The 15817-nt window shown below is 46.3% G+C and overlaps 1 long non-coding RNA gene across 1 annotated transcript in view; it reads left to right on the top strand.

Annotated features, from left to right (window-relative positions):
- LOC309338494 overlaps nucleotides 1-14950 on the top strand; it is a 40232-nt gene extending 25282 nt beyond the window's left edge. Inside the window, exons 2-4 of the long non-coding RNA XR_014154935.1 lie at nucleotides 11850-11990; nucleotides 12319-12426; nucleotides 14544-14950. This is a non-coding gene — a long non-coding RNA (uncharacterized lncRNA). The remainder of the gene's footprint in view (nucleotides 1-11849; nucleotides 11991-12318; nucleotides 12427-14543) is intronic.
- Nucleotides 14951-15817: the final 867 nt, after the last annotated feature.

Here is a 15817-nt window from a genome sequence, read left to right as displayed (position 1 = left end):
TGGTTTTACAGTTGAGGTTAGGGTTAGGGTTGAGGTTAGGTTAGGGTGAGGGTGAGGGTTAGGGTTGACATTAGAGTTAGGGTTAGGGTTAGGGTTAGGATTTGGTTAGGGATAGGGTCACGGTTAGGGTTGAGGATAGGGTTAGGGTTATGGTTAGCGTTAACATTGGTTATGGTTACGGTAACGGTTACGATTAGTGTTAAGGTTAGCATTAGGTGTAGGGGTAGTGTTGAGGTTAGCGTTTGGGTTAGGGTTAGGGTTAGGGTTGGGGTTAGGGTGAGGGTTAGGGATGGGGTTAGGGTTAGGGTTAGGGTTAGGGTTAGGGTTGAGGTTAGGGTTATGATTGGTGTTAGTGTTCGGATTGGGGTTTGGGTTAGAGTTTAGGATAGGGTTAGGGATAGGGTTATAGTTGAGGTTCAGCTTAGGGTTGGGTTAGAGTTAAGGTTGAGGGTAGGGTGAGGGTGAGTGTTAGGGTTAGGGTTAGTATTGCGGTTCGGGCTACCGTTAGGTTGAGTTAGGGTTAGGGTTAGGGTTAGGGTTAGGGTTAGGGTTAGGGTTAGGGTTAGGGTTCGGGGTAGGGGTAGGGGTAGAGGTAGGGGTAGGGTTGAGCTTAGTTTTAGGGGTAGTGGTAGGGTTAGATTTGAGGTTAGAGTTAGGGTTAGAGTTACGGTTTGAGTTGAGGTTGGGTTAGGGTTGTGTTAGGGTTAAGTTAGGGATTGGTTAGGGATAGGGTCACGGTTAGGGTTGAGGATAGGGTTAGGGTTAGCATTAGGGTTAGGGTTAGGGTAACGGTTACGGTTAGTGTTGAGGTTAGCGTTAGGGGTAGGGGTAGTGTTGAGATTAGCATTTGGGTTAGGTTTGGGTTTGGGTTAGAGTTAGGTGTTAGTGTTAGTGTTAAAGTTAGGGTTAGGGTTAGGGTTAGCGTTAGCGTTAGCGATAGGGTTATAGTTGAGGTTCGGCATAGGGTTGGGTTAGGGTTAAGGTTGAGGGTAGGGTCAGGGTCAGGGTTAGTGTTAGGTTTAGGGTTAGGGTTAGGGTTAGTGTCAGGGTTAGCGTTACGGTTCGAGTAAGGGATTAAGTTTAGTGATTGGGATGAGGTTTGGGTTTGGGATTTGGTTTGGGTTTGGGATAAAGTAGGGTTAGAGGTAGAGGTAACCTTAACCCTAACCCTATCCTCAACTTTAAAACTAAACCAATCCCAGTCCTAACCCTAACCCTAACCCCAACCCTCACCCTAACCCAGCCCTTACCCTAACCCTCACCCTAATGCTAACCCTAAACTCAACCCTTACCCTAGCCATATCCCTAACTCTAATCCACACCTCAACTCTAACCCTAACCCTAACCCTAACTCTAACCCAAACCCGAAACAGAATCTCAGCCCTAACCCTAACCCAACCCTAACCGTATCCGTAACCATATCCCTAATACGAACCAAAATCCGAACAGTTACCCTAATCCTAACCATAACCATAACCGTAGTCCAAACCGTAACTGTCAGGGGCTCAGGAGCAGAGGCACAGGGGAGAGAGGAAATGGAGAGCGAAGGGGAAGAATCGGAGGGCAGCGTAGGGGAGTATGACAGTGGCCCGAGAGATTCCATGAGCTTCTCCAGCGAATCAGAAGATTCCCAGAGGGGGGCACCGATGGCCAGGGCAAGGGGGGTCCCAGGGGGGACGCACCAGAAGCAAGGGGCCAGCGGGGACTCCCAAAGCAGCAGCGGGGGATCAGGACCAGCTCCCCCACCAGAGCGTAGTGGGGGGGAAGAGTCCCATGTATCAGGGCCAGCGCCTCCTCCAGCAGGGAGAGAAGATGAGTCAGGGCTGGCCACGCCTCTATCGGAGAGTGAGGGAACGGAGGGGAAGTCAGGTCCAGCTAGCCTCCCCGAAGGGGGAAGCAGTGACAGGAGCAGTGTAACGGTCAGGAGGAAGGTTGCCGGCTGGGCGCGGGCGCCAAGTTCGAATGTACAGGCGCGCGGGACAGCAGAAAACCGGGATTGGGAACCAGGTCCTAAAGCCCGCCGGAGGCAGGGGGAAGACTCAGGGGACTCAGCGTCAGAAGAGTCTAGAAAGGGCAAGACCAGAGGAGTAAAGAGCAAAGGAAGAGGTGGAGCAAGGCTAGAGTCTTAAACTGGTGTCTGGGGGGAGGAGATTCAGACGGAGCTTCAGCGGTCTAGAGTTTGAGACGTAGAGCTGCGCGCCGCGGCTTTGGAAATCAAAACTGAACTTCAATAAAGACTTTTGTATATAACAACGAACTGGCATTGGTCCTTTGTGAGCTGGGACCTCGGGCAGCTCTGACAGTAACTCTAATCATAACACTAAGCCAAACCCTGACACTAACGTCAACCCTTACCCTAACGCTAACCATAAACCAACTGTAACCCTAACCTTAACCAAACCTCTAACCCTAACTCTACCCCTAACCTTACCTCTACCCCTAAAAGTAACCCTAACACTAACCCTAACATTAACCTTGAACCTGACCCTGACCCGAATCCCAACTCAAACCCTAAGCTCAACCCTATCCCTAACCTCAAAACTAACCACAACCCTATCCTAAACCGAAACCCTAACCCTAACCCTAACCCTAACCCTAACCCTAACCCTATCCTCATCCCTAACCCTGACCCTCTGCTCAACGCTGAAACTAACCCTTACCTTAACCCGAACCCCAACTCTAACCCTAACCCTAACCTTCAGTCCTCACCCTAACCCTAACCCTAACTTCAAACCTAACCATAACCCTATCCTCATCCCTACCCCTGACACTATCCTCAACCCTAACCCTAATAACCCTAAACTTTACCTTAACCCTAACCCCAACCCCAACTCCAACCCTAACCCTAAACCTATACTCAACCCTAACCCTAACCCAAACCCTAACTCCAAGCACAACCCTAACCCTAACCCTAACCCTAACCCTAACCCTAACCCTAACCGTATTCTCAACCCTAACCCTAACCATAACCCTATTCTCATCCCTAACCCTCACACTATCCTCACGCTTAACCTAACCCTTACCTTAACCGTAACCCCAACCCCAACTCCAACCCTAACACTATCCTCAACCATATCCTCAACCTGAACCCGAAACCGAACCCTAAAGTTAACCTTAACCCTAACTCTAACCCTAACCCTAACCCTAACCCTAACCCTAACCCTAACCCTAACCCTAACTCTAACCCTAACCCTAACCCTAACCTTTACGTTAACCCTAACCCTAACCCTAACCCTAACCCTAACCCTAACCCCACCTCCAACCCCAACCCTAACCCTAACCCTAACCCTAACCCTAACCCTAGCCCTAACCCTAACTATAACCCTAACACTAATCCGAACCCTAACCTCAACCCCAACCCTAAGCCTAACCCTAACCCTAACCGTATTCTCAACCCTAACCCTAACCATAACCCTATTCTCATCCCTAACCCTCACACTATCCTCAACGCTTAACCTAACCCTTACCTTAACCGTAACCCCAACCCCAACTCCAACCCTAACACTATCCTCAACCATATCCTCAACCTGAACCCGAACCCTAAAGTTAACCTGAACCCGAACCCTAACCCTAACCCTAACCCTAACCCCAACCCCAACCCCAAACCCATAACCCTATCCTCATCCCTAACCCAGACCCTATCCTCAACGCTAACCCTAACCCTTACCTTAACCCTAACCCTAACACTAACCCTAAATCCAACACTAACCCTAATCTTAACTGTCAGGGGTTCAGAAGGAGAGACACGGGAGGGGGAGCAAATGGAGAGTGAGGAGGAGGAGTACGAGGGGGGAGCAGGCAGTGACAGTGGAAAGAGTTATTCCACAAGCCTCTCCAGCGAATCGGAGGACTCACAGAAGGGAGCGCCGATGGCCAGGGCGAGGGGGGTTCCAGGGGGGAAGCCCCAGGAGGAAGGGGCCAGCGGGGAGTCCCTGAGCAGCAGTTGGAAATCAGGACCAGCTTCCCCACCAGAGCGCAGTGGGGAGGGGGAGTCCCAGGAATCGGGACCAGTGCTCTCACCACCAGCGGGAGGAGAGGAGTCAGGTTTGGTCACGCCCACATCAGGAAGCGGGGAAACGGTCAGGAGGAAGGTTACCGGCTGGGCGCGCGCGCCAAGTTCAAATGTACAGGCGAGCGGCACAGCAGGGAGCCCGGGTAGGGAGCCAGGTCCTAAAGCCCGCCGGAAGGAAGGGGAAGACCAAGGGGGGTCAGCGTCAGAGGAGTCCAGGAAGGAGGAGACCCCAGAGGGCAGAAGGACCCAGAGAAGGAAAGAACAGCGTAGGAGGTGGAGCCGGGCAAGGATCTTAAACTGGTGTGGGAGGAGCAGTGAGTCAGAGGGGACTTAGCCGGTCTAGCGTCGAGACGTGGGTCTGCGCGCCCAGAGCTTTGAAATGGAAACTAAACTTCAATAAAGACTTTGTATATTATAGCCACCGGGCGTTGGTCCTCTGTGAGCTGGGATCTAGAGGCAGACCTGACATTAACCCAAACCTTAGCTCAACCCCAAACCCAAGCCCGACCATAACCATATTCTCAACCCAAACCCTAACCCTAATCTCAACCCTAACCCTAACCCTAATCTCAACCCTAACCCTAACCCTAACCGTAACCCAAACCCAACCCTAACCCTTACCCTGACTCAAACCCTAACGCTAACCTCAACCATAATCCTAATCCTAACCCTAACTCTAAACCCAAACCCAACCCTAACCCTAACCCTAACCTCAAGCCTAACCCTAACCCTAACCCTAACCCTAATCCTAATCCTAATCCTAATCCTAATCCTAATCCTATCCCCATCCCCATCCCCATCCCTATCCTTAACCCTAACCCTAACCCTAACCCTAACCCTAACCCTAACCCTTAACCTTACCCTGACTCAAACACTAACCCTAACCCTAACCTCAACCCTAACCCTAACCCTAACCCTAACCCTAACCCTAACCCTAACCCTAACCCTAACCCTAAGCCCAACCCCAACCCTAACCCTAACCCTAACCATAACCCTATCCTCATCCCTAACCCTAACCCTAACCCTACCCCTACCCCTAACCCTATCCCTATCCTAAACCCTAACCCTAACCTTAATCTTAACCTTAAGGCTCACCCTAACCCTAACTTCAAACCTAACCATAACCCTATCCTCAATCCGAACCCTAACCCTAACCCTAACCTCAACCTCAACCCTCACCCAAAACTCTACCTCTTGACCAAACTCTACCCCTTGACCTAACCCTAACCCTAATTCTAACCCCAACCCCAACCCCAACCCCAACCCCAGCCCTAACCCTAACCCTAACCCTTACCTTTACCTTTACCTTTACCTTTACCTTTACCTTTACCTTTACCTTTACCTTTACCTTTACCTTTACCTTTACCTTTACCTTTACCCTAACCCTAACCCCAACTCCAACCCTAACCCTAAACCTAATTCTAACCCTAACCCTAACCCTAACCATAACTTCTACCCTAAACATAACCCTATCCTAAACCCTAACCCTAACCCCAACCCTAATCCTAATCCTAACCCTTACCCCAACCCTAACCCTAACCCTAACCCTAACCCTAACCCTAACCCTAACAGTAACCGTAACCCTAACCCTAACCCTAACCCTAACCCTAACCCTAACCCTAACTTCAACCCTAACCCTAACCGTAATCTAAACTCTAACCCAACCCTAACCCTAACCCTAACCCTAACCCTAATCATAACACTATCCTCATCCCTAACCCTAACCCTAACTCTATCCCTATCCTAAACCCTAACCCTAACCTTAATCTTAACCTTAAGGCTCACCCTAACCGTAACTTCAAACCTAACCCTAACCCTATCCTCAACCCGAACCCGAACCCTAACCTCAACCCTCACCCAAACTCTACCCCTTGACCAAACTCTACCCCTTGACCTAACCCTAATTCTAACCCTAACCCTAACCCCAACCCCAACCCCAGCCCTAACCCTAACCCTAAACCTTACCTTTACCTTTACCTTTACCTTTACCTTTACCTTTACCTTTACCTTTACCTTTACCTTTACCTTTACCTTTACCTTTACCTTTACCTTTACCCCAACCCTAACCCTAACCCTATCCTCAACCCGAACCCGAACCCGAACCCTAACCCAACCCTAACCCTAACCCTAACCCTAACCCTAACCCTGACTCAAACCCTAACCCCAACCCTAACCCTAACCCTAACCCTAACCCTAACCCTAACCCTAACCCTAACCCTAACCCCAACCCTAACCCCAACCCTAACCCTAACCCTAACCCCAACCCTAACTTCAACCCTAAACATAACCCTATCCTCAACCCTAACCCTAACCCTAACCCTAACCCTAATCCTTATCCTTACCCTTACCCCAACCCCAACTCCAACTCCAACCCTAACCCTAACCCTAACCCTAACCCTAACCCTAACCCTAACCCTAACCCTAAACCTATCCTCATCCCTATCCCCAACCCCAACTCCAACCCCAACCCTAACCCTAACCCTAACTTCAACCCTAAACATAACCCTATCCTCAACCGTAACCCTAAACCTAACGCCAACCCCAACCCCAACCCTAATCCTAATCCTAATCCTAATCCTAATCCTAATCCTAACCCTAACCCTAACCCTAACCCTAACCCTAACCCTATACCTAAACCTAACCCTATACTGAATCCTAACCCTAACCCAAACCCTAACCCTAACCCTAACCTCAACCCTAACCCTAACCCTAACCCTAACCCTAACCCTAACCTTAACCCTAACCCTAACCCTAACCCTAACCCTAACCCTAACCCTAATTCTATTTTTTTTAAAAAATAATATTTACAGTGGTGCCTCGCAAGATGAAATTAATCCGTTCCGTCAGGCTCTTCGTATAGCGGTTCTTTCCTCTTGCAAAGCAAGCCCATTGACAGCTTAGCGGATTAGCGCTATTAGCGGTTTAGCGGCTTTTAGCAATCAGCTGTTAAGCGGCTTAGCAGCAGATAAGCTGATAAGCGGCTTAGCGCCTTAGGAAAAGGGGGGGGGAAGGGGGGAAAACCTGCAGGAACTCGCAAGACATTTTCGTCTTGCGAAGCAAGCCCATACGGAAATTCGTTTTGCGAAACGCCTCCAAAATGGAAAACCCTTTCGTCTAGCGGGTTTTCCGTCTTGCGAGGCGTTCGTCTTGCGGGGCACCACTGTATTAAGATTTCAAAAAAGTTACAATAATAAAAAGGAAAAGAAAAAGAAGAAAAAAAATACAAAACACAAAAAGATAAAAAAACAGTCAAAAACAAATCAACCTTTCCATATCTTAACTTTCATTTACTTGTTTCCCTGACCTCCTCGCACCTCCCTTTTTTGTATTCTAGTTCAATTGATTATTTCAGCAAATCCTTTCCATTTTTACTTTTATCTTAATAATTTATCTTAAATATTCTGTCATTCAATTTACCTTAATTTATTTTAACCTTATCTTTCTATAAAATACCTTAAAGCTTAAAACTTAATATTTATTTGTACATAATTCCTTATATCATTTCTACTAAAGCCAAATATTTTCATTCCAACATTTTCCTAATGCTCATTAATTTTACACTAATTCCAAATATAAATAAAAAAATTTCTTCCAATCTTCCTCCAGCGTCTCTTCTTCCTGGTCTCGGGTTATGTCATTCCTTACTGTCCGTTCCATCTAGTCCATCAACCTGGTAATCTTATGTCCGAGGCTCTTAAGTCTTTTCCATGCCCCTTCTGCAGATCTCCTTCTTGTTTGTACTTGCACTTTACCTTATCTTTTGTTGGTCTCTTTCTTAATTCCTTTCCTTTCCCATTGAGGAGTAGGTCTCGGGGATGTTCCAGCTCAAAAATATCTCCGTCTCTCCTCAGCAGATCGGCCCAATTCCCCACAATCAACAGTGTAATCCAGAAAATATTTAAAAGTATATTTCAAAGTCCCTCCAAACTTAAGGGCCCCCACAACTCCAGACCCCCCCCCCCCCGGCCCACTCCAGTTTCAACCTTCAACCACAACGGCTTATGCTCCTGTAGGGCCTCGGGCTTCTCCATTTGTATTACTTGAGGTTCAACAGCAGCCTCCTCCATTATCTTCTGTGTTTGCACTTGCTCTGTCAAAGCAGGTTCCTGAGTTGGCTCCTGGATGGTTTCTGTATAAGTATTCACTGTTTGTCCAAAATTTTTGATTGCAACAGTCATCAAGTCCATCTTATGCATCTGCTCCAACGAAGTGCTTGTCTTGCAAAAGGCAAGCACCAAAACTTCTTCCAAACACATTTTTGTTCAAGGTCACAGTCTGATCCCACGATCCTTATCACCGCAGATGTAGAGTCCCCAGATCGACTCCAGCAGCAATTTAACAAGCTCCCTCTAGAGGAGACAATTTCTATTTGTATCCATCTTTTGAAAGCAGATCCAACAAAAAAAAAGTTACTTTCATTTTTCAGATTTCTTGTTTCTTTTAAATGCAAATGGCAACATTGGAGACAATTTGTTTCTCTTCTTTAACTATCTATCAAAGGATGCTCCTTTCACAGTCAATGAACTTCACCAAAAATCTCTGTCTCTGACACCCCGTTCCCAGGTTTGAGACGGTGGAAATTTATCTTTCTTTACTCTCTCTCCTGCAGGCTTAAACCGTCAAAATTCCCCCTCTTTGCTCCTGCTTCCAAGAGGGGTTTAGATGGTTAAAACAGGAGGAATTTTAAACCTTTATGTACAACTTTCCAGACTTTAGCTTGCACAATTTTTGCTTCAGGCTATTTACAAAAGCGGAAGGCGGACTTCCTGTTTAGAACCTTCCCGCTCGAGTGCCAAATTAAAATGTTTCTTAGCCCAATTTTCTGTTCTACTCACGGGTACTTGTTTAGAGTCCAATTGTCCACAGGAAAAAGTCAGCGCTCTCCGGCAACGGCTGTGCGGCTTCACTCCACAAAAATAGCGGTTGATTCTAAACACCGCGCCGCTCACCCACGTCGCTTCGGATCCCCGACCTAACCCTAATTCTAACCCTAACCCTATGCTGAACCCTAACCCTAACCCTAACCCTAACCCTAATTCTAACCCTAACCCTAACCCTAATCCTAACCCTAATTGTAACCCTAACCCTAACCCCAACCCCAACCCTATTCTCAACCCGAACCCGAACCCTAACCGCAACCCTAACCCTAACCCTAACCCTAAACTCAACCCTCACCCAAACTCTACCCCTTGACCTAACCCTAATCTTAACCCTAACTCCAACCCTTAGCTCAACTCTAACCTTAACCCTAACCTAAACTCAATGCCAACTGTAACCCAAACTCTAAGATCAACCCTAACCCTCACCCTAATCCTTACCCTAACCCTCACCTCAACCCCAACTCTAACCTCAACCCTAACCTCAAACGTAACCTCTAACTCTCACTCTATCCCTAACCCTAACCTTCAGGTATTTGAAGAAGTGTCCATGTTCACGAAACCTTATTCCCAGATCAAACTTTGTTGGTCTGTACGGTGCTACTGGACATTTTCCTTAAATTTTTTTTTTTTTTTTGCTAACCTCCGCTCTAACCCTAACCCTAACCCTAACTCTAACCCTAACCCTAACCCAAAGCTCAACCCGAACCCAAGCTGTTGGAATGCTTAATTTATCCTTTTCATAGCTCCTCCTCATTTGGCCTGTATTTCTCTTTGCCTGAAACAATCTCCCTCGCTACATTTACCTGTAAACGAGTGTTGGCAGCTTCCTTTTCTTATTTTGTCTCGCTTTAGTCTTGGTCTTTTCTGTAAGATTGTGTTGTTTATTTGCAGACTGATATTTTCTTAGCTTTTTTATGCTGCTGAGTGTTCATATATGGGGTGCCTGGAGTAGGGTTTAAAAAGAGGTTGTACTGTTACTTCTGAATGTGTGACTTACCTGTTGGTTTGTATTTTTGTAAATTTTTGTATTTTTTTTATACTTTCCATCTTCTTTAAAACAATAAAACACAGAGGAAAACACACATAAAACAAAGCCATCTGTTACTGCAATCCTAACCATAGACATAAGTCCCATTGAACTCAATCCAGCTTCTCCTGCACATAGGGCTGCAGCCTTGCTATCTTGATTTTACAATTTGATATAGTGTGTTCTCCTTCATGGAGAGCACGTGTTGCGGTGGGGTCTGCTGAGCCACCCCTCTGTTACCAGGCTGGGTCTCTAAAGATGGCCTGGGGCAGTGATTGGTTCACTGGGTTGCTGGGGTAAAAGTTATGTTGCAATTTTGGTGGGAGGGGTAAAATGTTTAAATACTCTGCACGCAGCCTGGAGCTTTCTCTTTGCTGTGTGCAACGGATCACCTGCCCACCCGCCCTAAAGTAAGGGGTTGTTCCGTTGACCTTGCTATGCCTGTCATGGGGTCGTCTGCCTTTGAGCAGGGGCCTGGTAGGAATTTTGTCCATCTGGCTGATTGGCTGGGCCATTTGGTTTTTGCCTACTGCGTAGCAAATCGTCACAACTTGTAAGGTTGTGGTTAGGCACTGGTTATAAATCTGGTGGAGGAGGGGTTAGGATAGGCTGGACCTGCCCCTCCATGGTTGCTGCGGAAAGGGAATTCCGTTAAAGGAATCCTGGGGCTTGCCATCTTTTCGTCCAATCCCTGGAATGGGACTAGGGCCGGCAAGCCTTCGGGGAGCAGGCAGGTGAGAATTGAGGGTCTGTGACTCAGCTCCAATTCTTCCCCGACTTGCATTCCCCCGCACTGTCTTTCGGTGGTGCCCGGAAGTCAGTTCTGTCCCCAGGCGGGGGGACAGATAGTCTTAACCAATGCCTAAACAACCACTCACGGTTTTGTATTTAAATAAAGTTGTGGCCAAAATTATGCCAAAAGCCTTAAACAAAAATTAAGTGTGCATTGTGAGTTATTTGGGGGATGGCTTGGGGACCTCGACACGCAAAAACTTGTCATCTTGTCTCATTGCCCTTGCTCAGGTCTCAGGGAAGGACAATTTGGGACCCTGCTGATATTTTGCTCTTTGAGTTCTGGGTTGTATGGATTCCTATAGACATATTAAAAGTTATACAGACATTCTAATGCCACTTATACAAGTCATTTTTGTAATGCAACGTATCATTCCATAAATGTGTATTTTATACAGAAAATGGTCATTTGTGTGTGCATTTGCTGAAACATAATGTTAATCTATGTTTTAAATGTTTGCAGTAGACATTATTTAATGTTTGGCTGCTTTAAACTGTTGTTTTATGTTTGGCAGCAAAAGAGTTTCACTATGCAGCTCTGATGAAGTCAATAGGCAACAAAAGAGATCACATCTTTCCAGGTTGAAAGAACAATGAAGAATCCTAAATTCCATTGGTGGTAATGATGATGATGATGATCCCATTTACATGGGAATAAGACCCACTGAATTCAAGGGAACTTACTTCTAAGTTAGGATTTTAGCCTTACTGCCTGTAGGCCAGGGGTCAGCAAACTTTTTCAGCAGGGGGCCGGTCCACTGTCCCTCAGCCCTTGTCGGGGGGTGGACTATATTTTGGAAAAAAATAATGAACAAATAACCCCACAAATAACCCAGAGATGCATTTTAAATAAAAGCACACATTCTACTCATGTAAAAACACGCTGATTCCTGGACCGTCCGTGGGCCGGATTGAGAAAGCGATTGGTCTGGATCCGGCCCCCAGGCCTTAGTTTGCCTACCCATGCTGTAGGCTGTCTCCAGCAACATATATGCAGACAAACAGCATTTCAGAAATAAAGAAAATGAATGAGACCCCTGTTGAGACAGCAGCAGTTATACATTCAGCAATATGTAGATAATGTGAATTGCAAAGCAATTTATGTATCGTATGTGTATTTATTTATTTTAAATGGTAGAAAACTAAGATGAAGATCCTTCATAGGAAGAGCCCATGCCAGATGGGGGTCCAAGAGGTGGATGGAAGAAAATCCACTTGAAAGTCCATTTAAATGGATTACTCTAACATCCCTAATTGAAGACTAATGTTCTAGTTACAGGTAGGTAGCCGTGTTGGTCTGCTGTAGTCAAAAGAAAATAAAAACATTCCTTCCAGTAGCACCTTAGAGACCAACTAAGTTTGTTATTGGTATGAACTTTCATGCGTACACGAAAGCTCATACCAATATTTTGAAGACTAATGGACAGTGCTTTTTTCTGGGGGTACTCAATGGTATACAGTACCGGCACCTTTCCCCCAATGTTAAAAGTGTGGCAATTACTACAACAACTTAATGGTGAGTACCGGCACCTCTTTTTTTTAAAGAAAAAAAGCACTGCTAACAGAAATGTGCCTTAATCCAAAGCTGGAAACTTCATTTATTGTAGAACAGCCCAACACTCAAACGTGCAAGATATTCTCATACAACAAGAGCACCCAACAGCCGATCTGTGTGAAGCAAAGAGAACAGAAACTGACCAAGACTCAAAACTGAGGTAACCTGCAGTGTGGAGACACTAATGGCCAACTTAAACGAATGCACCAAATCCACAGCCTTGGGGAATTTCTTGACTGTTTGATGTGACCTACTGGGCTCTTTTGTTCCCTTCTGCGAGCTTCTCTAGCCTTTAGTAGCACGAGGGCTTTGGCTTACCGCTCCGAGCCTTAAATTCCCTGAGAGAGCCATTAGAATCTGGGCCTCTAAGCAAAAAGTCAAAGTCCATGCAAAGCTGGCACGTGGCCTAGGCGTGGCTTGGTTCCTTTGATCCTTCCAGCCTTTTGCATATACATTCTGGTGGGGAAAGGGGAGTTTGCTTGAGGGGCGAGAGGAGAGATGAAAAGTGCCTAAAATGAGCATTGCTGCAGTGCGCCACAGAGACCAGCTTGCCAGATTGTGAAGAGAATGAAAAGTGTCCTAAACAGAGGGACCAAAGGTCCACAGCTGCTCAAATTTCAGCGCAAACGTTTCCCAAGGCATTTTCTTAGGGGTTAAAAAGCTGGAGCAAGCATTTGAAAGCCCTGTGTGCAGTTGAGAGGTGGACTGGATCATACAGTTAACTTCAGATTTCTATACAGATTCTCTGCTAGGGAAGAACTTTATATAGCAGTGACATGCAACTCGTATCACACACTCAAGTCCTCTCTCTATAAAAGATGTTTAAATGTGACATCTTATAATATTTTCATATTAAGTAACTACAGAGAATATTTTGGCAAGAGTGCTTAATCTCAAATGTTCAATTTTAATCAGCTTGAACTATGGTCTGTCTTTCTCTGAACTGAAAACCACCAATCAATTCTGCTTTATCTTCCCCCCCTGTTTTTCTCACCCAAGGCAATGCCTTTTGTAAAAGGGTATTTATTTTTAATGGATTTTTTAATGAATTTTTCAGTCAAGCTATTAATAATGCCATTAATTATAGGCAGCTTATATTAAAGCACACACTGGCCTCTTAATCCTGACCCCCAGCTATTGGCTTGCAGCTAATCCAGCTTGGTGTTGGGTGGTGAGGGGTGAGCCTCAGCCAATGGCTGCTAGGAGGCAAAATTGGACGACAGAGCTAAAGGATAAGAAGGCACATGGAAGGGAATAGAATTTTTAGTGTATATGTTGCCAGGGGGCGTGAAGTTTAAAGCCAGATGATATGTTGGTGTTGTGGGGATAATCCTAGAGATGCGGTGCAAGCACTTTAGCAGGAAGTTCCCTGGCGGAAGGTTTTGCTCTGCCTTCGAGGGCTGGCCTGCTTGATAACCCCACAGGAGTGCTGCGCTGACTTACCGGAGGCCGTTATGTATGACTGCTGCTCTACTTCAGCCAGTTCCGGGGAAGAAACTACCAGATGGACGGTGGAATCAACATAATAGATTCTCTCCCTTCCTTATCTGATCCAATGATATGGATGGTGTTAATTATCAGCAGGTTTAGTGATAACTTAAGGGGCAAATTTCCTGCCATAAAAATTGATTCTCCCTCCCCTCCCAAACCCACTCCCCAAGGAAGAGTGATACCCTGTTTTTCAGGGATTTTTGCAGTTGCTTTAAGTGAATGAGGAGTTTTTAGAAGAATAATACGATGGTCAAATGAACATTCCACTTCCAAGGTTATAAAAGTCTAGATTTCACACCATACAGTGCTTGGATTTTGTCTCGACCAAATAATTTGGCCTCCTTTGCAGCTTGGTTGCCTCACTGACCACCCCAGATCTAGCAAGTTAAATAGCACCAGTCCCAAGATGGAAATCATAAGGACGAAGCTCATTTTAAAATTACATTTATATCTGGTGTTTCTTCCATGGAACTCAAGGAGGCATAAATAGAACTCCCAGGCTCTACGCACTGACCTCACATATCACAAACCTTTATCATTAAGGTGGTGGCTTAATTGAGCTAATTAACCAATGAAGCAATTGGGGACTGATTAAAATTTGATGCCAGCTTGCATCAGTCCCAGCTGGCATTACCAATGGTTGGGAAAAGTGCTTTTGAAGCTTCCTTGTTTGTTTCCACTGTGCTATTGTTCCTCCAACTGAATAAGGGGATGGCTAGTAATGGCACTTGTTGAAGGATAAACAAACTACCGTAATTTGGTTTCCTCTCAATTTTGCTAATCCAGGTTCACTCCTGACTCGGCTACCCACCCCAATGTTATGCATCCAGAAGAAGCAGAAGGACAAGGAACAACTGCAGACTCTGCAACGTATTTCTATTTTGCCCCCAACCCCCCAAGTCAAGCAAGTTGTTGGCTGCACCATGATTCTCTTGCTCTTGCAAACAGGTTAGGATTCTATTCTAGAATCAAAGGGAGTGTCATAAGCACCACTCCAGGCAGCATCTCAGACCCCAACCTAGAGGAGGGGCCAGCCAGGTCAGCTAAGGATGCTGGAAAATTTCAATGAAAACAGAAACAGGAGCAGAAATTGCAGGTTGGCACCTTGTATGCCTCCTTCCAGCAACTCCTGCAGCCAGGCTGGTGCCAATTGTATTGGTCTGCTTTGGACCACCTTGGTGAGGCCGAGAGGGGTGTATCGTTGTAGGTGGACCTGTGGTTTAAACCACCGAGCCTCTTGGGCTTGCTGATTGGAAGGTGGATGGTTCAAATCCCTGCGACAGGTGTTCTGTCCCAGCTCCTGCCACCTAGCAGTTCAAAAGCACAGCATTGCAAGTAGATAAATAGGTACCGCTATGGTGGAAAGGTAAACGGAGTTTCTGTGCGCTCTGTTTTCCATCACGGTGTTCCATTGCTCCAGTAGCGGTTTAGTCATTCTGGCCACATGACCCAGAAAGCTGTCTGTGGACAAATTCTGGCTCTCTTGGAGTGAAAGCAAGATGAGCGCCACAATCCCATAGTCACTTTTGCCTGGATTTAACCATCCAGGGGCCCTTTATCTTTACCTGGGTAGCCCAGGTCCTCCATACACACTGCTCAGGCTTGCACCCTGCGGAGGTAACTTTGATGCTGCTAACACCATGGTTTGGCTTCACCCCCGGAAGCTGACTCTATTATCTCTTGAGATGGACAGATGTCAATAACAACAAGTTCCCATGGGGTTCAATGGGGCTTGTTCCTGCGTAGGTGCATCGGACTGCGGGCTTTCTTGATTAACGATCGTTGCAAAAGCAAAGCCTCTGCATTCTCATTTTTGTCAGTATTCATTTTGCTGTTGTTGGAAATGGTTCTGGGGATTCCACTCCTGCATTAGCTGCAGTTTCTGAGACAACCTCAAAGGCAGCCCTACAGCACTGTGTATATTAAGGACTAAGCTCAGAAGTCTGCTTCATGCCTTTGCATGAAGAATGTCCCAGGTTCAGTCTTTAGTGTGTACTGGTATGAATCACTGGTGGAGGAAGGGGGTGCGGTGGGTGTGGGCCGCCCCAGGTGTCATCCCT

The sequence above is a fragment of the Podarcis erhardii genome (genome assembly GCF_964252035.2).
Source record: "Podarcis erhardii genome assembly, chromosome: 3".
NCBI classification, from domain to species: domain Eukaryota; kingdom Metazoa; phylum Chordata; class Lepidosauria; order Squamata; family Lacertidae; genus Podarcis; species Podarcis erhardii.
This window is presented reverse-complemented; position numbering and strand designations above follow the sequence as displayed.